The sequence below is a fragment of the Nyctereutes procyonoides genome, unplaced genomic scaffold (genome assembly GCF_905146905.1).
Source record: "Nyctereutes procyonoides isolate TBG_1078 unplaced genomic scaffold, NYPRO_anot_genome, whole genome shotgun sequence".
In the NCBI taxonomy this organism is placed as follows: Eukaryota; Metazoa; Chordata; class Mammalia; order Carnivora; family Canidae; genus Nyctereutes; species Nyctereutes procyonoides.
This window is the reverse complement of record NW_026575025.1, coordinates 6,352,268-6,376,815: the sequence shown is the minus strand read 5'-3', so window position 1 is coordinate 6,376,815 and position 24,548 is coordinate 6,352,268. Positions and strand designations below refer to the sequence as shown.

The 24,548-nt window shown below is 58.4% G+C and overlaps 1 protein-coding gene across 3 annotated transcripts in view; it reads left to right on the top strand.

Moving 5' to 3' along the window:
• The first annotated feature begins 6,961 nt into the window (after positions 1–6,961).
• The window catches only part of OSBPL5 (oxysterol binding protein like 5), a 50,915-nt gene continuing 33,328 nt past the window's right edge, over positions 6,962–24,548 (top strand). For 2 of the 3 annotated variants that reach the window (XM_055315048.1, XM_055315050.1), the window contains exon 1: positions 6,962–7,089. The gene's annotated coding sequence lies outside the window, so the exon portion shown is untranslated. Of the gene's footprint in view, positions 7,090–21,353; positions 21,371–24,548 lie in introns of those variants that run through there. The other variant, XM_055315049.1, reaches the window with a different exon arrangement.

Sequence of the window (24,548 nt, the reverse complement as noted above, 5' to 3'; positions counted from 1 at the left end):
CCATATATGTGTGGCTCTGTTCCTGTCCCATTGATCTGTGTCTGTTCTTCTGCCAATACTGCACAAGACTGATTTCTCTAACTTTAGAGTAAGTCTTAAAATAAAGCGGTGTGAGTTTTCCAATTTTATTTTATTTTTTCAAAACAGTTTTGGCTATTCTAGTTACTTTGAGTTTCCACACAAATTTTAGAACCAGCATGTCGCTTTCTATACCAAAAAATCGTGCGGGAATTTGGATTGAGATTGTGTTGAATCTATTGACCAGTTAAAGGCAAATTAACTTTTGCCTTTAACAGTATTGAGTGTTCCAATTCATGAACATGGTATGTCTCGCTATTTGTTTATGTCTTTTTTTAAAAGATTTGTTTATTTATTTGTTTATTTATTTATTTGAGAGAGTGTGCATGCCCAAAAGTAGTGGGGGAGGAGCAGTAGTAGGGACAAGCTAGAGGGAGAGAATCTCAAGGAGACCTCCCATTGAGCACAGGGGCAGTGGGGGGGGGCTCAATTTCACGACCATGAGATCATGACCTGAGCCAAAGTCAAGAGTGGGAGATTTAACAAACTAAGCCACCCAGGTACCCCTGTTTATGTCTTATTTGGTGTTTTTTTCATCAGTGTTTTGTATTTTCAGCAAATAGACTTTTTGTATATTTTTTAGATTACATTGAAGTGTTTCATGTACTTTGGTGTACTGAGAGTAGATGGTGAGTTCAACAATAATGGTGGTAGTGGAGATGATGGTGATGATGATGATCATGATGGTGGTGATGATGGTGAATATCATGATCATGATCATGATAGTGATGGTGATGAAGATGATAATAATAGGAGAGGAGAAGGTGAGAGTGGCAAAGCCTGGATTCACATCCCATTCTGACTCTAAAGCCCAAATTAATTCCAGCATACCATACTGAAATCTCTGTAATACACTTTCTAGTATCCTCTATATCAGTGGCTTTCAAACCTTTTAATCTCAGGATTCTTTCCATTAAAAAAAAAAATTATTGGGACCACAGAGAACATTTGCTTCTGTAGACTAGTCTGTCAATGTTTACTCTAATTTTTAAAATATATTTATTTAATTATTCATTTAAAAATAACAATGACAAACCCATTATGTTAACACAAATAATGCATTATTTATGAAAACTATATTTTCCAAAATAAAAGTATTTGTTGGAAAGAATGACATTGTTTTACATTTTTGGAGAGTCTTTTTAACATCTGGCTTAATGGAAGCCAGCTAGATTCTCACATCTGCTTCCATGTTCCATATTGAAATATCACATGGTTGTAGCCTCTGGAAAATTCCCCTGTCAATTATAAGAGAATAAAGGTGAAAAAGGCAAATAGCATTCTAGAAACATAATAATCTTTTGTGTTTTGGACCCCTGGAATAGTCTCAGAGACGCCCAGGAGTGTTCCAAGTTCACACTTTGAGAACTGCTGCTCTAGATCCTCCAAAGTAAGTGTAGACAACCGCAGCTGCAGGGAGCCCTGGTGTTCCTGCAGGGGCAAAGAAGTACCCCAGAGCTGTGCATGCTCCAAAGGGACATGTCATGTGACCTGCATGATCTTCCCTCCTCACATTCTCAGTTACCTTCCCATAATGTTGCTGGGCTTCTTATCAGCCTCTTGGTGGACAAGTTATGCCTGCTAACCAAAACCCAGCCCCATAAGAGAGTGGCTGCTGAGCAGTGTCCTGGTGACAGGAGCAGCACGTTTGACCACCACCAGACTCAGCACAGTGAATCTGCAGAGCCACCCTCCCCAGGACAGGTTTCCACATCAGGTTTTCCACAGAAGAAAGGGTAGCACTTCTCTTGGGCACATATACCCCCCCCCCTGCTGCTCCCTCCGCAGAGTCCCAAAGGCAGATCCGGCCTTGGAAACTGCTCTTTCAGCACTTACTGTCCATGTGTCATAGGCAGCAGCCCCAAGCCTTCCCCGGACTTGGAAGAGAGAATGTGCCAGATTCCCCATGGTTCTCCCAAAGGCAGACTGTACAAAGCCAGACCTCAGCCCCAGCAGGTTTCCAAAATCTGTGCCTTGGGACACTGGGTCACCCCAACTGACTGGTGATCACCAGACAGATAGGGCAGCCCCCGAGGAAGCCTGAGGCCTTCAGTGCTCCAAGGAAAGCCCTCCCTGCTCATTCTATCCTCTCTACACTGGGCAGGGAGGGCAGGGCACGGGTGTCCAGCCTGGATTTGCTCCAGTCATTGGCTTCCCGGACACTAAAGCTGTGTCCTCACATGAAGACCAGAACAAAAGCATTTAGAACAGGAAAGAAGCCCAACGTACCAAGGACAAGCTCGCTAATACAAGCACTGCAGGTGTAATAGTTACCTGCCATAGTGGGGTGACGTGTGTCCCCCAGAAAGACACACCCATGTCCAAACCCCCAGTACCTGTGAATATGGACTTATTTGGACATAAGGTGTAAGTGCAGGTGTACTTAAGGATTTCCAGATGAAATCATTCTGAATGATCTTGGTGGATCCTAAACCCAATGACTGCGTCCTTCGAAGAAGAAGGAGGAGATTCAAGACAGTGTCACAAGAGGTGGGAGGGAAGAAAGTGGTGGGCCGACAGCTGCAGAGGCTAGAGGAATGCAACCACAGGCCAAGAAACTCCAAAGGTTGCCAGCACCTCCTCCGGCTGACTTCCAGCTTCTGCGTGCTGCTCTTGCCCAGAGAAGAGGCCACTGATACACAGTGGATATCACAGCTAAGCTGCAGGTGGGCCCTGCCAGAGAATATGGCTGGGGGTGAGTGAGCTGGCCCCCCTCCCTGGGCACTGCCCACCCTCGGGGCGTTTCCCTGAGCACGTCACCCCACCTCGCAGCTGTCCCATCATGGTCTTGCTCCCTTCTCAGTGCTCAGTGCCCCAGAGGATGCTGCAGGCACTAGCCCCATGCACGAGCCAGAAGACATGTCTGCTGGCCTAGATTTCCACCTGCAAGAACCAACTCTGTATGTGCGAGGGGGTCTGGGTACGGGTGCATGAGCACGTTCACCAGCACACAGCACACACGCTCCTCATGAGTCCCGAAGGCCACACCAGCCTCCCAAGTCTGGACACGGAGGTGTTGCCCTATAAATAGCGCCTTCTCATCCCTCCAGGTAGCACAAGTACTGTCGCCCAGAGAGGTGGGAAAGGCATGTCTTTATTACCATCAGATGTCTGCCTGAATCCGCGGCTTTCTGGAAGACGGGTATGTGTGTAAGAGACACGGAAAGGCAGAGAGGGCACGTGTGAGCGCCACCCGGGAGGCAGGCCTGCTCAGGAAGCCCCAGCCTGGTGGCAGGAACCCCCCAGCCTTCTGAAGGAGAGTCTGCAGCTGGACTCTCCCCAGTTTCCCTGAGAGAACAGAAGACGGCCCCTGCTCAGCCCCCGGCACCTGGCTCGGTGACTCAGGGTGTGAGGACAGCGGCGTCTCTGTGGGAAGGAGGGTCATGTCAGGGGACACGGAGCCTCCCTGCTCCTCCCCGGGCCCCCCCTCAGGCTCTGCCGGCGCCACCCTCCACCGTGGGAGCTGAGGCCGCAGACACCAGTACCGCCCAGGCCCGCCCAGGCCTGAGGCCCAAGGCGCAGAGAGGGAGAGCCTGCCTCCGGCCGCTGCCAGCGGGGTGGGCCTGACCCGTGCGTGGCCTGAAGCTCTGCCTCTACCTCCCCTCCCTGCTGTGGGGACAATGGTGACCCCCACCTATGCAGAGCGGGTGATGCAGCGGGGTCACACGTAGAAGCTGAAGACACAGTCCCAGACTCATGGTGACAGATGGATAAATGCCACAAGCATTTTTAAGAATTAGCTGTTGTGTTCTGGAGACCATCAGGCTTCAAACTCAACATACACCACTTGTGGGTGTTACCTTAGCCCCACTGCCCAGGTGAGGGAACAGCCTAGAGGGTGAAGGGTCTCACAGCAGAGATGCTTCCAGAGCTGTCCCCAAGTTCTGCATGCCGCACCCCCAGGGTGGACTTGCCCTCAGGGCAGCAGGGAAGGCAGCCAGGCCCAGGTTCAACTGCCCTGGCCAAACCTCCAGGTTGCCCCCCTGACCCCCAGAGTAACAGGATCACGGCCCAGCTAGGAGTAGGGCATCCCACCTACACCCTTACAACTTGGACCTCAGTCTCCTTACCTGAGAAATGGGGAGAAATTGTACTGCAGATCCTGCCGGCTCAGAAAGCAGAGGCAAGGATACAGCGGGCACCTCACCTGGCTCAGCTCTCCTCCTGGGGACCTCAGCCCACCAGTGCCGGGCCTTGCAGAGGAGGGAGCCCAGGGAAGCCCATCCCTGCAGCCACGGTCTCTGAAAGGGGCCCAGGTGTGTTCTAGGTGTGTTCCATGGTGTCCGGCTACCCCAACCCTCACCAGGGAGTTAGCCAGGTCTAGCGGGAGGAGTGAGGGCTTGTGAGGCTTTATCCCTGCACCTGTGTTTTTTTTTTTATTATTAAGATTTTATTTATTCATTCGTGAGAGACACAAAGAGAGAGGCAGAGACACAGGCAGAGGGAGAAGGAGGGTCTCTGTGGGGAGTTGGATGTGGGACTCAATCCCAGGACCCTGGGATCATGACCTGAGACAAAGGCAGATGCTCAACCACTGAGCCACCCAAGTGCCCCCAGAGCCATTCCTTTCCCTGGGTTCAGTTCAGAAGTGTGTTCCTGCCCGGGGTATGCATGGCCACTCTGGACGGGGGAGGAAGGAAAGCTACTCTTCTTGGCCCCATTTATAGGTGAGGAAACCAGGGCAGAGGATTGCAGGGACTTGCCCAAGACCCCGCAGCTCCCAGCAGCTAGCCCACCCCACTCCACTCATCCCCGAGCCTTTCCACAGTCTTGGTCCTCCACACTGACCACAATGCCCATTCACCACATCAATTTGACAGGTGGATGAGCTGAGGCCCAGAGGAATAGGTCACCTGCCCAGGGACAGAGCTGCTCTCTGGAGCATGCTCCCTCTCCCAAACCAGGCAAGAAGCTGGAAGGGGTCTTTCTGGAAGAGTCCAGGGTCAGCCATGCTGCTGACACCTAGTGCTGGGTCTAGCAGGGTGGCACCTTCCTTGCTTCCCAGGTGGTCACCTGGTGATCCACCTAGTGATCCATCGCAGTGAGTGCATTAAGCTTGTCCAGACTCCACCCTGTGACCCACCCCCCCCTTTGTCATCTGGGAGGACAGTCTTTCCCACCCCCATCCCTATATTTGGCCAGGTGTCCCTTTGACACCTCAGCAGCGTCATTTTGTGACATCAAGCTGGTTGCAAGTCACCAGGATCATCAGTGACTGGAAACTTCCCCTACAGTGGCCCCTGAGACCTCCACCCCAGGAGAGAACAGCTTTGTTTCTTCTTCAGTCCCTCACGCATTGGCCCAGCAACCAGCAGTTTGCTAGGCTCCTGGCCACCACACCCCAGCTTGTGCAGAGGCTTCAGAGAGGGAGGAGTAGTCCCGGCCGGTGTCCATCTGCCCTGCACTGCGCATTGAGCAGACCATCTCCTGAAGGGGCGGCCACTTGCCGCAGGCCGCAGAGCAGGAGTCCGCTATGGCCCTGAGCATCTTGTCTGAGCAGTTCTGCATCCGAAGGCCTTGCAAGGTGACTATGGGGTGGGAGCAGGCTAGTCCTGGGGATGCACTCAGAGCAGTCCAAGGTAGTAGCCCCCTCCCTAACCCAAAGCCCCTCATAACCATCAGTGGCTGGTGTTTCTGTGCCCCTGGGAACCACCACCTGGTCTAAGAGGTGGGCCTGGTGCTGAGGCTGGGGGAAGGGATTTGGTTGGGGGGTACACCCGGCTGGCTGGGGGCAGAGCTCAAGTGGGCCCTGCTGCAGTGGCTCTCCCCAGGAGACTGGCTCTCTCCAGTCCCAGGGCCTGAAAGGGGCCCCAGTGGGCAGTCAAATATGCCAGGCTTGCCCCACAGTCCTGCCTAGTGGTCCTGCTGCATCCCCCTGACCGTCAGGCTTAGGGGCTGCCCTTGGGACACACTTGACCCAACATAAATAAAAAGGTGGACATTCACCTGTGAGCCAGAAGCTTCAGATTGGGAGAGGAGACTGGGGCTTGGCCAAGGTGTCCCATTCCTTGGAGGGGAGCAGACTGGCTGAGGGTTTCCATTTGGAAAAGGCTCTGTGCCCTGGCATGGCCTACTCGGGCTGGGGGTGCCTGGAAGGGATCAGGTTCATCTTGTCTCTGCCCCCGGAAGGTAGATGCTCTCAGGAGGCCCCCTGCAGTTCCAAAGACTGCATGGTGGCCAGGGCTGGGGAGACCCTCACGCTGCTCGGCTCCCACCTGCAGCATGAGTGACTTAATAGAACAGGACTTCAAGATCTAAAAAGCTCTCTGGGAGCAGAAGGGATGAGGGGGACACACGGGAGGAAACGTGCAGGTGGGCGCCCAGTAAGCTCCTGGCCAGAGGTCCTGCTAGAAACGGGGTGTTTGGCACACCTGTAAGACAAGGACAGAGGGCCTGGGTTTCTGGGGTTCCTTCTATGTTCTGGTGGCTTCTGTGCCTGGAAGAAAACTGGTCTGGGGCCCAGGAAGAGAGAGGGGGCACCCTGGACTGTGCAAGGGTGGGCTGCAAGTGGCCAAGCATCTGTGACCACTGCACCATCTGGCAGCTGGTAAATGGGAGGCCCCCTCCAGGCTACCCCCCTGACCCCCCAGGCTCATTCACCACCGTCAACCCTGCCCAGGGGCCTGATCCAACTGCCACATATGAGACCCGGGTAGGGAGTAGGGGGGCGAGGAAGCCTGGGGTCCCTGTGCCCCAATCCGGGATCCCACCCGGGTTTTGCGGCCGCCGAGCCCTCCCCGTCCTCCCTCCTCGCCCCTCCCCCCCGCGGCCCCCCCTCCTCCCTGCTCCTCCCTCTTTCCTTCCTCCCGCGCCCTCCCTCCTCCCCGCCCCCTCCCCTCCCCTCCCCTCCCCTCCCCTCCCCTCCCCTCCCTGCTCCCTCCTCCTCCTCCCTCCCTGCTCCCTCCCTGGGCTCGCGGTTGGATCAGTCCTCTGGCATTTCCTGCAGCCGGGCCGCGCCGCCAGCTGAGCCCCGCGCGCCCGGCCCGCCCGCCGGCACCGAGTCGCCGCACGGTAGGCGCAGGGGCGCGGCGGGCGGGGGGCGGCCGGCCGGGGAGGCGGCGGGGGGCCCGGGCCGGGCGGCGGGGCCGCGGCCGGGAGGGCCCCGCGCGTCGGGAGGGCCGCCAGCCGCGGGCCGCGGGGGTCCGGGAGCCCCGAACCGCGGCCCTCGGGCCGGGGACTGGGGCGCAGCCGGGTGGGGACCGGGGGGCGCGGGGCCCGGGAGTGGGAGCGGCGCGCGCAGCCGGCTGCCCGCTCGCTCCGCGGGGCCTGGACGGGGGACGCGGCGGGGCTCGCGCGCCCCCAGCCCGGCCGCCCTGGGTCGGGGCGCACCCCGCGCACCCCGCGCGCACCCCGCCGGTGGCATCGCCGCGCCCGGCCTTCCCGGGGGCAGCGGTGTCTGGGCCCCAGAGCGAGGGGCTGCCCGGGCTGAGGGAAGACCCTGCCTCACCCACCAGCCACAGCCACCATCCCTGGGCCACCGACCCCCTAAAGACAGAGACTTAGCAAGTGGGAGGGCAGACAGGAGTCAACCTGGGGTCCCGGGGAGGTGGGCCGGGGAGGGGGCGCTGTCAGCAGCCCTGGGGCCACTGACCAACCGGGCTCCCCAGGCACCGCCCCTCCCCCCTCGCGGGCTGTCTGCTGTCAGCAGCCAGCTGGAGTTAGGATTTCCAAAGTCTGGGGATGTGGACAGGTCCTGCGGGGTGCGGTAGGCTTCTCGGCCCCCACGCGTCCTTGCGCTGGGCCGAGCCTGGCCTTGCTGGAGCAGTTGGTTGGATTCCTGCTCTTTTGCCATTTGGGATTTTACTCACACTTTGCTGCTCTGTCTACACAAGAAATCATACAGATATGTGTCTGCCCGTCTGCCTGAACCCCTTCAAAATGCCTTTTACAGGTGAACCTCTGTGATTGTCTCCAGGTTACAGCCCGCAGGCCGGGGACAAACTAAGGGTGTCACAGCTAGGGACATGGGCACAGCCTTTGGGTTAGATGTGTGTGTCCTTGGGTCTGTGTGCGCTGTGTGGATCCAGGCCCCAGAGGGCAGAAACCCTGGCCTCAGCAATAGCAGGCTGAGTGGTCTTTGGGCTGTGTTCTCACCCCAACTGCTTGGTCTTGCAGGGTCTTGTGGCTCCTTGAATTGGAGGCAGTTCAGGGGCATCTGACAGCCCACCATCAGGCTCCCAGCTCCGGATCTGCAGGTCCTATTGTCTGCCAGCACGTGTGTGGGGCAGTGGCCGAGGTGCCAGGGAGGCAGGCACTGAGTGGGTCTGTTGGGTGTCTCTTGTCTTGTCTGTGTTTAGAAAAGGTGACAAAGCAGATGAGCCAGGCGAGGGCCCTGTGACCCGCCTTGTCTTGGGAGGGGGGGGCCTGTGCAGAGGCCTGGGCAGGGCATCTTGGAAGCCAACTGCAGGCTCCTCCTTCCTGGGCCCGGGGGTGCGGAGTCAGGCCACCAATCTGTTGTCTTCAAAGGTCTGCTTCTGGCTCTTTACAGAATGCCGAATGCAGCCCTTCCCCCCCTTAGGATGGCATTTACTATGCTGAGAATGTCCAGGATCAATGTCTGTCCTGAAATCTCTCTCCCTGGAAGCTTCCTGAGCTGGGAGACTAACCTGATGTGCTGTAATCGGGGAGGGAAGAGACCCTCCCTGTGGAGCCGGTGGTTTGAAGACTGCTGGTCTTTGGTGGCTGTGTTTTTACTTGTGCTTTCTGCTGATTCTGTGGTTGAGCCAGTGTGAGTGTGCATGCACACACATACACACACACACACAATGTGCAGGTGGAGGGGGTCTCACCCAAGGTGATAGAAGCATGCCCCACCCCTTACCCGTTTGTTGTTCAAGCGACAGGTGTGCAGCCGCAGCTGAGAAACCATGCATACCCACTCACAGTTGTATGGGTGAGGCCTGAGCCCCAGGATGGGGGCTGCAGAGGCGCAAGCACAGGGGCGCACAGTGCATGGCAAGAGGACTCGGACATCCTGACATGATGGGCACCGTCAGATGCAGTATCCCCCTCCCCGACCCCCCGTGGGGCCCCTGGGTTGGGTGTCTGGCTGTAGGGAGTGGCAGAGGTGGCACCGTCCCGTGTTGGGGGGCCAGATGCTGGGTGGTACAGAAGGACGGTGTGGCGACTTCCCAGCAGTGGCCAGGCAGGCCACCCTGGGAGGTCCTCGTGCTGCTCAGGGCTGCCCTGAAGGAATAGGGTGCCATTCTGGGTGCCAGGTTTGCCCCATACCCTACCAAACCTACAGGTCCAGGAAACAGAACTTAGAGCCGAAGGATGAGCTCTCTGAGGCTTTGCAGCAGCTGGGCTGGATCGGTAACCCTCCTGGCGCTGGCTGCTGGTCTGGGGAGATGTCTAAGCAGATAGGGGAGTCTCTGCAGGGCATGGCAGCGGTGGTTGATTATAAAGAATTTGGAGTTCGGAGCGTGGTGTTCCTCTCGCACGGCCGTTGTTCTGAGCCAGGGCCCCGGGACCGTGTGTGGGCGGGTGTGAGTTTGGCTTCTGCTGGCCTGGTGTTGCTGCCAAGGGGAGTGGGCACCAGCCATGCGGTCAGGACCTGCCGGACTGAGAACTAGGACTTGGGCAGGGACTGGGGATGGGGGCAGAACAATGGGTCCGGCCTGGAGTTCTTTGTCCGGGGAATAAGCCATCGGGGGCAAGGAATGTTGTAGGCCCGAGATGTGGGGCGGCCTGGGAGAGATTCAGGGATCCGTAGGGAAGGAATCCCTGCCACCAGGATCACAGATCCCAGAGATGCATCCAGGCCAAGAGGAGGAAGGACCTGTGGTGGAGGCCTTCCTGCGGCTTCCTGGGGTGAATGGCACCAGGAGGTCGCTTAAAGGGCCAGCTGATGCTGAGCAGGAGGGACAGGATGTGGGGGTGTGCCCGTGGGATTTTCCCGCTTGCCCGTGGGCCATACCTGGCAGAGCATCCTTTAGGCACCTGCACATCAGGTTCCCTGAGCACAGCGGCCCCAGGGGACCAGCGATCAGTGGAGCAGCGAAATGAAAGGCCAGATCTGCCTGATGGGATGGAGCCCACCCCACTTGTCAGGAAGGCCCCCAAGTCCAGAGCCCTAGGCCAGGAGTGGGACCCGTGGCACTCAGACCTGAAGTCTCGAAGCTCTGGGATGAGAACTATTGCCAGGGGCCCGTGCTGCCCGTCAGAGCCCAGGGAAGAGCCCTTCTGCTGTTACTTATGGTGTCAGTGGAATGTGGGTTTCTGTGCCTCAGCCGCTCCAGGAGACCTCTCCATCACCTGGGACCGGGGGTGGATTTCACGTTCCTCCCATTTCTACTGTGGAGGTGACAAGGCCTTCAGGAGACCCAGGGGTCTGCCGTGGGTTTGTGGGCTCCTTGCCCCAGCCCTGGGAGACGGGATGGGCTCTGCCCCCTGCCTCCCGCTTGGAACCTGAAGACCAGAGTGGCTGTCAGGGTGCGAGGCATCCTCTGACCTCTCTGCAATGGGCCCTTGAACAAAGCCCTCTCGGGGGTCTCTGGGTTAGTGCTGGGTTAGCAGTGTAACCCTGTCCCAGGGAGCCCTGGATCCCTGTCCCCTCCTCCTCCCGACCCCACCAAGCTCTGCCCCAGGCTGAGCAGGGCAGTGAGGTGGCTTGACAGCCTGGATTTGGAGCCACAGAGATGCCTGGGCCAGGCCCCCAGCGCCCTGCAGGGACCTGGGGTATCAGGGTGGGGGTGAGGCTGGGCGGGGGCTGAAGGGTAGATGGTGACAGGGACCATGGTGGGCTTGGAGGCCTGGCCGAGGAGGATACGGCTCAGGGATTCTCAACCCCAGCTGCTAGGGGCGGCAGTCTCTACCTCCCGAAACTTCCCTTGCCCGACTGTAAATGCGGGCCACAGCAATCCCGTGAGAAATCAGGAGACGGCATCCTACATCCTCATTGGGTAAGCGTCAACCGCACATTGGTGACTGTGGCCCAGCTCCTTGTGGGTTTGGAACCACACATCCATGTTGACCCAAGGCCAGTTGCACAGTAGGCCCGCGGGGGTGCTGGGGAGGGGGAGGGGTTCTGGGACTTTGCATTAAAGCCCCAAGCTGAGCTGTAGGTATAGTGAGATGGAAGGAGGTGAGTCCTGCCGCCTGTATCTCTCTGCCTTTGCATATGCTGTTCCCTTGCCCAGAAAGCTCTTCCAATCCTGCAAGGGACCAGACGTTTAGGGAAGGTCAGCCCTGGCCTGGCACCTTCTCTGTGGAGCCCATGGCCTTTGGGGTGACCTGGCAGGAATCCACCTCGCCCCCTGTGCCCTTTCCCTTCTTCGTATGTGTTGGCTCTCCTGCTCCTGGCCCAACTCCCTCCAATCTAAGTGCCCCGGCTCCCCCTTCCCACTTGCTCAGAAACTATTATTTGCTTTTTGCTGACCGGTCAGTGAGCTGCTGCTTCTGTTTGTTTGGTTTGGGTGTTTTGTTTTACGCAGAGGCAGGCAGGTAGCCGGAGCTCACTTAGCCGGATACCCGGGTCGGGGAACACTGCCCCTTGTAGAAGATGCCCCTGACTTCCCGGAGGGGCTCTATGGATGCAGCACCTGGTGGTTAGGACACGGGCTCAGCGGTCCACACACGGGGCAGGGACTCCTCTGACCGTCCAGACCTTGGTGTTCTCACCTGGGAAACGGGCGTTGTAGTGGCTAGGGCAATGTGGGAGGTGCAGAGCTGGCCCTCCACTTGCTTCAGGCGCTGCCAAGCCACTGGGCTCTTGGAACGGGGAGGCACCAACTCCTTATCATCAATGAAAACTTTGATTAATGGCTAATGATTGTGAAATGCTTAAATACAGGAACCTCACAAAAGAATACAGCCAGCCAATCCCCATGCTGCCAAGGTCGTGATGTCTGACTCCATTCGCTTTAGGTTTAAGGACTGGACGGTCCAGCAGAGCACAGGGCCCTGGGCACCCGCCTGAGCCTGCACGGTGCCATGCCTCCCAGAGGCTTTCCGAGCTGACATTCCCAGGGCTGTTTTTATGTTTTGACTATACACGGATGGATCTGCAAACAAATGCAGGCTCCTCTGGCCGATGTCCCCTTCATGCCCTCTCGTTCCTCATCATTCCGGAGTGGCAGAGAACTCGCAAAAACACATGTACACAGCCTTTTGCAACTTCTCTTGAGCTGCATGGTCACAAGTGATTGGTCCAACGTGCTCACCTTCTCTGATTTGTGTAAGGGAGGCCCAGTTTCTTTCCATTCTCCTCTTGAGGGACGTTTGGCTTGTTTCCATTTTATCCCTGGAGTGTGTTTTATGTTAGGGGCTCCTTGGTTACAGAGGCAGGAGCTGCTCCGAGGCATTGGCCTGAGGTGGGGTCTCGGGGTCTGAGGGTGCACACATGAACAGCCCAGCTGGATGTGGCCAAGTGGCTTCTGGTGACACCCCAGCAGATGAGGGGGTGTCAGTCTCCCCCCCAACCTCCCCAGAGCAGCTGGAACAAAGGACACATAGAAAGTGTTGAGTTCAAGTCACAAAGGGATTGTGCAGTGGGGGTCTTCCCAGGTCCCAGGCCCAGGAGGGGTAGGCAGGGGCCGCATCTCCTAGTAGGGCCAGGGTCCTGGGCTCCAGACGTACTTTATCAGCAAGTCCCCCAACGCTCCTTGCCCTGGGGTCCCACCCATCGCATCTGTCCCCATGGGAACCCCACAGGCTCTCCCATGGTCTCCCCTGGCCTCAGCACAGGCCTACAGGCTGATGGCTTCTCCCAAGGGGCACATGCTACAAAGATGTTTGCCAGGGTCCTCCAAGGGGAGGGTCTTAGTGACCAATGCGGCCCGTTCATTAAAAACAACAGGTATATGTCACATGACGACTCTTGAGGAATTGAAATGTACTAAGAGAGTAGCACTTAAACATTCTCACCTCCACAAAAAAAGATAAAGATGCAAGGTGACAGATGTATTAACTCGATGGGGGAGGGGGCATCCTTTTACCACGTGCATGGATGTGGACTCATCACGACGTGCACTGTAAATATCTCATAATTTTATTTGCCAGTCATACCTCGATAAAGCTGGGAACAAAAGTAGCCCAAACCAGAGGCGACCAGGGTCCGGAGAGACAGGGTCCGGCTGAGTTCTGCTCCAAGCCGGTTAGAGCCCAGAGATGCCCAGATGGAAACACGTGGCCAGGCGGTGAGGGGCAGGTGGAGACCTCCGCCCCACACTCAGGAGGAGGAGGGGGTGCTCAGCTGTCTGTGGCCCATGCCATCAAAGCAGCCCGGGAGCACGGGTGGGAAGAGCGGGCGGTGCCGGGAGGACCTGGGTGGGGCTGCCCACGGAAGCTGTAAATGGGGCCTCTAAGCCCTGCCCAGAACTCCAAGTGCAGCAAAAAAAAAAAAAAAAAAAAGGAGGAAGAACTTCTTCCAGGCCAAGTGGACATGAGTCCATCACCCTTGGTGAGGCCAGGTGAGTCCCCCGGCCGCACCCCCCACTCGGGACCTCTGCTGGCCCCTGCTGCGGGGCCCTGCCAGCTTGTACTCCCGCCGTCTGCCAGAGGGCAGCCCGGGCCGCCGGTCGGTCTTTACGCTGCGATTTAACAAACGGCAGGAGGAAGACACACAGGCAAATGACTGTCCTCCCAACCTGATCATTATTTTGAACTGTGTCTGCTTTTCAGTTTATTTTTAAATCTTGAAAGCGCAAGGAACATGCTGTTTATCTCCGGTGCGCCTGTTCTCCCCGACGTGGCCATCCATCACTTCCTGGGCTGAGCCTGGACAGTCGCACCCCGGGCTGCATGCAAGAGCAGGAGTGTCCCTGCTAAGTGTGTGGCCCCCGGGGACCCACCCCTTCAGGCCAGAGGGGAGGCTTACCCTGCAGACCCTTGGACACACTCAGAGGAACTCTTTCCAAAATGAGTTATGTCCACATGATGCCTTGCAACCTTAAGGTGTAAGTGAGAAATAATTTAACCCTTTCGCAGTGACACATTCTTAAAAGATTTTATTTATTTGAGAGATAAAGAGACAGCAAGAGCATGTGCGGGGCGAGAGGGGCAGAGGGAGGGAGAGAAGCAGATCCCTGCTGAGCTGAGCAAGGAGCCCCAGGTGGGACTCAGTCCCAGGACCTCCAGTGACATTTCTTTTTGGATCATGACAACAATTAATTTTACTAGTGATTAACATTTTTCGAAGGGTTTTTTTTTAAATTTTTATTTATTTATGATAGTCACACACACACACAGAGAGAGAGGGGCAGAGACACAGGCTGAGGGAGAAGCAGGCTCCATGCACCAGGATCCCGATGTGGGATTCGATCCTGGGTCTCCAGGATCGCGCCCTGGGCCAAAGGCAGGCGCTAAACCGCTGTGCCACCCAGGGATCCCTTTCGAAGGGTTTGAAATGAACTGTCGCCTTTAACACTTTGAACAGCCCTATGCAGGAAGCCCTACTAGTGTCCCCATTTGATAGACGGGCATACCAGCTCTTGGAGAGGCGAGGAAACCTGCCCGAGACCACCTGGCTCTGTGTGCAGTGCAGTTGGGATGGGAATCACCTCCTCACATGGCCTCCCTTCTGACAACTTGGCCATGGTGGCTGTCTGTCCCTCAAGTCAGTGGCCCCAGACTCCTTTTCTTATGCTTCTTGTTGGAGGGTTGTCAGTTATTTTATTTTATTTTCTTCTTTAAAAAGCTTGTTTCAGTAGCCTCTAGGTGTCTCAGTGGGTGAAGTGTCTGCCTTCAGCTCAGGTCAGGATCCCAGGTCCTGGGATCGAGTTCTGCATGGGGCTCCCTGCTCAGCGGGGATCTGCTTCTCCCTCTCCCTCTGCCCCTCCTCCCCTTGTGCTCTTGCTATCTCTCTCTGATCTTTCAAATAAATAAATAAATCTTTAAAAAAAGCTTGTTTCTGCTTCTAGCCCACTCCTGTGAAAGCAACCAGATAAATAAGATTGTTAGAAACGTGTACGAAGCAAGAGTGAGTGGGTGCTATAAGAGGACCTGAGGTTTGTCCGTGAGTTGTGAACAAGACTCTGAATGGAGATGTTGACTTGGTTGCTCAAAGGCATTGTTGTCTGTGTGCTCTCCCTTCCAGCCCAGGGTCTAGTGGGGACCCTCAAGGTTATTAGCAGCAGCCAGGGGGTGTCCGTGCCCACTTGTGCTCAGACTTTTGGGGCGGTGCACAGGTGTCTGCTCTGTTCAAGCTCAAGAGAGGCCCAGGGTTCCGCAGTCCAGGCCTTGCCCAGCCAACCAGCCAGCCTGCAGCGCCAGAGCCCCCGGCCTGTCCAGAAGCTTCGTGGTCAGATGCCAGTGGCCTCACATAAATTGTGAGCCAGGGAGCAGACTACAGAACAGAGGCATAGGAGGCAAAAGTTTCCAAGCAGGCAGGACTCAAGCTTGGATCCTTAGAGGTGCAGCCTGAGTCGGGGGTCTGATGGGCTCTGGAAGGCCAGCCCCCCATGGCCTCGGGTGGCAGGACGAGTGGCAGGACGGCTCAGGTTCTGACCTGGGGGGACAGGGATGGTGCTTGTCTAGAAAAGCTCATGGAGCTGAACGTCTGTGTGGTTTTTCTGTATTTACATTTTATTTTATGGCAAAAGAGGCTACTGTGGCTGAGACCCCGGGAATCATGGGCTGGGCCTGCTCGGGCGAAGGGAGCACAGGCCTCTGGCCTGGCTGGGGATACCCCCTCCCCACCCTTGACTCTGAGTGGCTTCTGGCATTTTAAGGACAGCTTCCGGTGGTTTTCTGTGGCTTCACTTGTCCGCCGCCGCCTCTGCTGTTGGAAGCATGGCTCTGTAAATCCGCTCACTTATTTTTACATAAGCAAATTGGTATCTAAAAAGAACCTTTCCGTTGTTGCTGCAAACTAGAGAATCATCGTCACTTGTGCTAAACAGCAGGGGACCGTGCGAAGCCCCGCGGCTGGGTGCTGGCTGGCTGCAGCCGCCCGGCACCCCAGTCCCCCTGCCTCCCTGACACGGTGGCAGGCAGGTGGCCCGCAGGACGAGGACTCTCCTCCCTTGTCAGTCAGGGGGCTCGAGAGAGAGTTTAAAGAGAGGAACGCTGTCCCCGAGACCAGCGAGGATCAGTGCCTCCATGGTCACCCAGCGTTGTCTGGTGTCTGCCCATTCGGGGAATGGAGATGACGTGCACTTTTGGAATCTGGCTCTGGAGGCAGAGGAGGCCCTCGGTGGCCAATTCCAGGGGCTTCCAGGAGCCAGTGGAGTGGGGAGGCCGGGCTGTCGCACGGACAGCAGGAGGTGACCCCGGCCACCGGGGCCGCAGTGTTGCTGCGTTGCCTGGAGACCCCTTCCCGGGGGACGGGCTGGCATCTGCAGCGTCATGGGCCAGTTCTTAACCGAGCCTATGCTGGGAATGGTGTGCTCAGCTGCACAGGGCCAGGAGGGCGTGCGAAGCTCTCACGGGGGATAGGGCACGGGGCTGATTTGGACGGGCCCCAATGGGGAGCAGGGGGGGTGCTCATGTTCGGGCAGAGCCGTCCGGTCCCACCTGGTCTCCTGCCTGCCATGTGCAAAGGTCACTTTCTTCCAGTCTGGGTGCTGTCCAGAGCAGGGGACCCTCAGCCTCGTCCTTGGGGCAGAAGAAGGAAGCATTCACTCACCTTTGGTTCAGGCCATTCTTGCTCACGGCTTTGATCTTGAACTTAGAGGGTGTCCTGTAGGGTGGTGGTGGTGGGGTGCTGTACAGAGGACCACACACTGGGGCGGGACGGGAGTTGGGGTAGGGGTGGGGCGGGGAGGGAGCTTGAAACCACAGAAACTTACTCTCCTGGTTCTGCAGCCCAAAGTCCCAAATCCAGGTGTGGGCAGGGCCCTCTCCTGGAGGCTCTGAGGAGTGTCCTTCCTGCCTCGTCCAGCTTCTGGGGCTCCAGGCGTCCCTAGGCTGGTGGCTGCATCACTCCAGCCTCTCCACTATCTTCACGGGGCCCCTCCTGTGTCTCTCAGTGTCCTGTCCTCATACAGGAACACAATCATTGGACCAGGCCCACTCTCCCCTGCTGTGGCCTCATCTTCACTTGGTCACATCTGCAGAGACCCAAAGATGGCCACATTCACGGGTCTGGGGTGTGGATGTGGACCTGTCTTTGAGGGGGGACACCCTTCAACCCACTGCACCCAGGAGAGGGTGGCCACCGCAGGTGGCACCAGGAGCTCACAGTGACCCAGAGAAGGGAGAATTAAGAGCTGGGCTCATCTGACCAGGATGGTGGGGAGGAGAGGGAAGGTTCAGGAAGCACGGAGGTGACACCACAGGTACGTCTTCCCAAGTATCCTGGATGTGGGCAAGGGGACTGCCCTGTTTTATATGCAAGATTGTTGAGGCCTTTGGAGAGGCAAGGAGTCACACAGGTGCCCAGAGCTGAACTGGGAAAGAACGTGGGGTGTGACTGCTCGGGGTACATCCCCCAGGAGGGAGAGGGTAAGCCCTGCTTCCCCTCACCTGCACATCCAGGGAACGTCCACAGCACTTGCACCTGCTGGGCACAAGCCACCGGCCCCGGCATCCAAGGTGCAGGAGACCGGCCCCTCTGAGACCTAGCTCCTCTCGGCCCACGGCTCCCTGTCTCCTGCTACAGTGGCCAGGCCTGGGTGCCTTGGGCACTCCCCCATCGGGTGGCCTCACTGGGAGGCTCTCTGCTGACCCCAGGCCTGGAGGGGAGAACCTAAGGACAGGGCTGGTGTGACCACAGAGTGTGTGGGTGCCTGGGGACCAAAGCAGAAAGCCATCTCCAGACCAAAAAGGAGGGAAAAGTGCCACGTCCCCTAGGGCCCTGGGACTCCAGGCCCTGAGAGCAACTCCTCGCTGCCCACTGCCATGGGGACTGTTTCGGACACAGGAGACTGCACACACACTCTCGGAGTCCCGAAGCCCCTTCCTGCCCAGATCCGAGCATGACACCCGGGCATCTGTGCCCTCTGGGGAGACTGGGGACGTGAACGGGGGACATGGCAGCTGATTGGGTTCAGATGTCTGGATCACTCCTGATTTGCTGAGGGCGTGTGGCCATGTGTACACGCGCCCATGTGCAGCTGTGTGTCTAGGGGAGGGGTAGTGAGCACTCAGGGTGGAGCAGGGAGCACGAGGAGCTCGCACATTTGTGTGCCAGCACCTGATGCTCAGAGCACCCCGGCCATGTCCAAGGAGCAGACTGGTCTGTGCCCCAAGCTGCGGGGAACCTGGCCAGGGCAGAGGCTGCCCATTGACATGTCAGGTCAGGGAGAGGTGGGGATGATCAGAGGGAGGAAGGGAGAGGAGGCTGCTGTGTGCCAGGGCAGGGGCCTTGGGAGCGACCGTGTCTTTGGGCTGGGGCCTCTGAAAGGGGCTAAGCTGAAGGCCTGGGGGGCCCTGCGGGGGGCTGCCCTGCCAGGCCGGTTCCCGACCACTGGGAGTCCACGCTCTGAGGGGCTGCAGGCCTGCGAGGACTCTCGGCAGTGGCCGCAGCCTCCTCTTCCCCTCGTGGCCCCGCCGGCTCTGGATCTTAGTCGCCTTCCCTGTCTCGGGAGGGTTGGGGGCCTCCATCCGGCTGGCTGTCACCTTTTCCGCATCCTTGGAGGTGCCCGGCACCTTTTTAGTCTTTTAAACTCTGAGCCTCACTTGGGAGGATGGGACTCAAATGTGCCCATTTCTTCTCTTGCTTTGAGGCTTTTAGGAAACTCTCCCTTTATGCCTTCAAGAGAAAGCTTTCAGCCTCTCCTTTTTTACTGTATGGCACGAAAAATGTGAGACCCACAGAAGCAGAGGGGACAGTGGAGCGGAGCACCCTGCTGTCCCTGACGCCAACCCCAAAGGCGGCTGCGTCTCATCCACCTGAGTGTGGTTTAAAATAGCCTCTGTGCTCTCCTGTTCTCCCCTTGCCTTGCTGTCCTTGTGCCACCTGCCTCTGTAACCATGGGCAGGGAGGCATGTGGAGGAGCAGAGCCTTGTGTTCCAGGAGGTGTGGGAGGCACGGGGCCCCGGGGCCCCTCCAGGTCCACACCACGTTCCCAGGACAGTGCCCCCTTCCCGGGACAGCGCCCCTCGTCATCCACACCTGGGGCCCCACAGGCCCGCACTGCACAGCACAAAGCGGTGGAGAAGGTTCTAGAGGTCACACCCCAGAGACCCTCAGGGCCTTGAGGAGCTCCCGTGGTTTTGAGCCCACCCTCCCTGGAGATGCCCGAGAGAGACTCTGGGTGCTGTTTCCTCCCTCTTGGAGCGGTGGGCTTCTGGGGCGAGAGTCCCCAGCATCTGCCTCCTTTGGTGCCTCCCCTGCTCCTGGTGTACCCCTAGTCTGTTCCTCGCCACTTAGGGCTGCCCAGGGGTCTGCTCTGAAGGTGAGAGGGATCAGCTGTTCAGTCAGCCCAGTGCGCATACAAAGCACCTAATATATACACATCCCGCTGGGTGGGCAGCCTTCATTAGCACCTTCCTTGCCCAATGCTGGCTGGACACGGGGCACCGGCGGGCGACCGTCCCCTGCGTCCCCCGCAGGAAGCAGCGCCTCCATGTCTCCTTACTTATTTTCAGCCTGGTGCTGGCTCTGCTGGGGGCGGGCTCCTCCTGTGAAGCCACACACACTCACTGAGGGGCCCCGATGGAGAAGGCTTGCCACGCACGCTGGTTACACACAGACGGATGCCGATCGTCCCATCGTCGCAGCCCTGCCTCACACCGTGCCACCACCACCCCCCACGCCCGTTACGCATGCAGATCCCGTTACCCTTGTGTGGCCACGTTTCGTGTCCACGTCATGACGTTCCTCACTGGCCAGCTCCCACCTGTGCTGGCATTTTCCCTCCTGTAAATAACTCCATAGAGCACCTCCTCGCAGATATCGATGAGATGGGATTTTATTCCCAGTAATAAATCTCTGGAAGTCGGATCCATGGCTTAGAGGATTCAAGGGCTTGATGTTTTGACTCATGTTTACAAACTGCCCTTCCTCAGTCCCTGCATCCATCACCTCCATCACCCACTGTTCATGGGGCCTGCTTCTGAGCAGGGTGACCCGGGACATGACCTGCAGGGTACGGGGGTGGGGGTGGGGGTCCCTGATCTGTCACTGTGGTCTGACCTCGGCCTGTTTCGAGCCCCTCCTCCTGCCCCGGGCATCTCGAGGTCAAAGGCAGCCCACAGCAGGCCCTTTGGGGGCACACAGTGTAAGGCAGATCCAACCCGAGGGCTGCAGCCAAGCACCCCTTTCTCCAGCCTCTGCCAGGCTCAGCCGGGCCCTGGGGACCCCCGCCCAGTCCCAGTGTCCAGGCAGGCTGCCCCAGGCTCAGCGGCTAGGACAACACCTGCCCCTGGCGGCCTCAGGCCTGGGCGAGGCATGCAGCCGGTCACTGGTGCTGTTGTTGGGAAAGCCGCCTCTGCTGGGATCCCAGTCTCTTCCCACTTTGGAGCTGGGAGGGAGAAGTGACCTCACCAGGTGCAGGTGCCGGGATTGGCCTTGGGGAGAACGGAAGCCTGGGGGTAGCGTGAGCGAGCAGATCCCCAGGAGCAGTGCTGGCCTGTCCCCACTCCGTCCCCACTCCAAGGAGGTGTGGCCTGTGTGTTTATCGCTGGGGACCAGGGGCGGGGGCAGCTGTAGCACCAAAGCCCCCCTGCGCTCCCCTGAGCCACATCTAAAATCCCAGCCCCTCCACGCTGGGCGTGGCAGGAAGGAGTGTGGGAGGCACAGGAGTGAACAGAGGTGCTGCCCCCCCTCCACAGTGATGGGGGCTCCACGAGGTATTTCCCAAGCCCTGCAAGGTCTCCCGGGCTCAGCCCACCTCCTGAAAAGAAACCTGCCCGTTCCCAGGAGCCCAGGGGACACAGCCTACCACCAGCGGCCACCAACAGCTTAACAGTCCTTCGAAAAACCCACACCCTGTCCCGGGGGCCGCCTCCCTGCCCGAGGGGGCCTCCTGGCCTCCTCTCAGGCCCGAGGCTCCTTGCATTTTCTCTTTCTCTCTCACCCCTTTGCTCAGGGGCTCCCCTTAGGGGATTGGCTCACAAGACCCCCCCTTCCCGCCTTCCCACAGAGAGCCCCCTGGCTCCCCTCCCTCCGTGTGCTCCAGAGGACTGTCCAGAGAGAAGTGAGATAGGTGGCTCTCTGGGCTCCTGGGGCCGAGGTGCTGGGGCTGGTGTGGCCCGGGCAGGGCAGCGGGCGGGCCTCTCTTGGGGAGGCCCTGGATCACAGGCACAGCTGCACCTGTGACTATTTGGAGCGAGATTTCTAGCTGGTCCCGGATTGCTCTCGGCCCACCCGGACCCTCCAGGTGTGTTGGGAGTTGGCAGGACCTTCCTTCTGTAACCTGTTCCAGGTCACAGACCCGTCCCCTCCCCAGCCCTGGTGTTCTCATCGGTAAGATACGCATGTTGCTCTAAATGGCACTTGGTTCTTGCTGGTTTGGGCAGGGTCTAAGGGTTCGAGTGCTGGGTACCTCCTCCAGAACTTGCTTCCTGTTGGCACAGACCCCTGGGATGCACAGGCCCCGAAGGACTCGGTGGTTCCCAGCCTCGGGGTCCCGCGCTGGTCCTGGGCGGAGCCAGGTCTGATCCTCCGCGGTGGCCGGGCTGGGCACACAGGGAGTGGCGCTGGCTCGCTGGGTGGTTCAGTAGGGTGAGGGGGTGAGAGCCGCTGAGGGCCAAGTTGGGCTGCTGCCAAATCCAGGGGAGGCCGTGGGCAGCGGGGAGGCGCTGGTGCAGGAGCAGGAGCCGCCACCTTCCAGTGTCTGCCAGGGCTCCATGCTGGAGGGGCGGGGGCAGGAGGTTCTGAGGCTTCATCCAGGGCCTGGAGCCCGAGGAGGTTAGTCAAGGAGGGTCACGAGGGTGAGGGGGTAAACGGCAGCTCTGCTGAGGGTGATCAGGGGCAGCAAGGGGCCTGCACGGGGTGGAGGGGAAGCAGAGGTGATGAGGGCCAGGGGGCGGTTCCTACAAGCAAAGGTGAGCACTGTGTACCTGCAAGCCCCTGTCACCCCCACCCCAAAGGTCTCCATTGGACTGGGGGACCCAGAACCCTGCAATAAGTTGAATGGTGACCCCCCAAAACATTGGTTGTAGTCCTAACCCCAGAACCCATGAATGGAACCTTACTTGGAATTTGGAACTTACAGATGGACCCAAATGAAGGGAGTTGGTAGGAGGTCATCCTGGATTGTCTGGTGGACCCGGATCCAGTGACTTTTAAGGGATGGGGAAGGGAGTTTAAAACAGACACTGGGAGGGGCCTTGTGACCTCTGGGAGAGAGAGGTGGGCAGAGCCCAGGGACGCGTGGGCCCCCAGGTGCTGGAAGAGGCAGGAAGGACCCTCCCCTGGGGCCTCCGGAGACAGTGGGGTCCTGCCCACACCTGGGTGTTAGACTTCTGGCCTCCAGGGCCGGAAGAGAATAAATTTCTGCAGCCAAGCGCCCAGCACGTGGTTGGTTGTCACGGCAGCCCCAGGACACCCCTGCTCCCCCACTTTGGGGAAACGTGTTAGTTCTATTCAAAAAGCATCAAGACCCAGTGTCGCCCCCACTGGCCACCTCTGCTGTTGGTGGCTGACATGGGACCCGGGACTTGGTGCTTGCTGCGTGGCTTCTCACCCGGAGGAGGGGAGGGAGCCCAGCCCTGCCGGGTAGTGCCCACCATACCCACCAGCCTTCTACCTCGTCTCCACTGGCCACTGTTGGCTCTGGAGGATGACAAACGTCCTGCCCCTGTTAGACAGGAGAGCCTGGAGGGGGCCATGTGGTCACCCCAGTGAGGAGCCCTCCCACACACTGATGATTCAGAGGTCTGACCCCATGTGGGGCCGGGGACCATGGGGAAGCGCCCCCCCCACCCCCGCCCAGCGAGCACCATCCTGGGGACTGGGAGTTGAGGCTTTTCCAGAACCAAGGAGGTTCCCAGGGCAGGACCCCAGCGAAGGCGGGTGCAGATGAAGGGACTGCGCGGGCTGTGAGGACCTGACCTGGTGGGCAGAAGGACATGTTGTGACCCAGGGCCAGCCCCCTGTCACTCTCAGTGTCGTTTTTAGCTGTCACCTGCTGCTCATGAGGTGCCTGGTGGTGCTTCATGCCTTGGAACTTGTCATCTCATAGTGTGACCAGTGTGTCCGGGAACAGACCGAAATGTAGGGCTCAGAACGCTGGGGTAAACCTTGCCTTCTCGTTTTCCCCGGGGGTGGTTTCTCAGTCCTGACAGCTCTGGGAGGCTCAGCCTTGGGGACCCGGCTCACCGGGGGTCTCTGGACCCTTCTGCTTGTCTCAGTGACTCCACTGGATAGCTCAGCTCACGGGTGGCAGGATTTGGGGCTGGGTGGGTGCTGCTTCAGGGTCTGTGAAATGGGCTTGGGCAGGCCAACCACGCTCCTAGAGCGAGGGCCTCAGGTCCTGGGTCAGTGCCACGCAGCTTGAGGTTAGCCAGAGTCTGGCAGGCAAGATACTCAATGGAAGTGGGATAAGTCATGAAAATTTGGCTTTTTATTTTTTTATTTTTTTAAAGATTTTATTTACTCATGAGAGAGACAGAGAGAGGCAGAGTCACAGACAGAGGGAGAAGCAGGCTCCCTGCAGGGAGCCCGGTGGATGACTCGATCCCAGGACCCTGGGGTCACTCCCTGAACTGAAGGCAGATGCTCAACCACTGAGCCACCCAGGTGCCCCGAAAATTCAGCTTTTTAAAAAAGTGGCGCCTCTCACCTAAAGCTGCCACTGCAGGCATTCCCGCACACCGCCCTCCAGACGAGCCTGTTGAGTGGTGGCGTTTAATGACTTTCTCCCTTCCATGGATGAGTACTGGTCTCTGTGTGGACGGGCTGAGGCTTGTTTATCCATCCGTTGGCTGGCAGGGGACTGTGCCACGGCCACAAACATGTATGTTTACATTGCCCTGGGGACATGCCTTGGTTTCTCTTTTGGCCTCTTTGAGGATCCTCGGCATGAACCCCATGTTTCATGGGTCAGGCCAATGTCACATGACACTTCTCAGCAGGAAGCTGAGGGCCCTCATGTGGGGTTTGCTCAGGGCTGGGACAGTGGGCTCAAGGGTCCAGGAGGCAAAGGGGGCTGGTGGGTGGGCCTGGGGGCTGCAGGCTTGGCTACCACATCCTTAAGATGTCAGGTGGCCTCCCTGGATTGTCCCCTATCATGGCCGGATGGGAAGAGGGTGCTTGGCTCTGTGCCAGCCTGGTCCCACCTGACTGGCAGGGCCACTTTCTCTGCCAGACACATGACTTCTGACAAAACCAGTTTCCCCATAAGCCACCAGGGAGGGGCAGGTGGAATCCAGGACTCTGGGCTGCCCACAGCCTGACTCGGGGTCACCAGGAACTGCCGTGGTTGGTCATCACAGGGGGGCCTAGAAAGTGAGCACCCCACCCCCACACACACACCCCAGCAGCTGCCTGCCCCGCCAGTCAGCAGGGGAATAAGGCCTCATGCTGGAGGCTGAAGGGAGGGCAGCCTGCAGCCATGGGAGACCCCGTGGGAGACTCCCCACCAGCTTCACCTGGGAGAAGTGTGCACGCCAGTCCCCCGCTGAGCAAAGCCTGCAGGGTC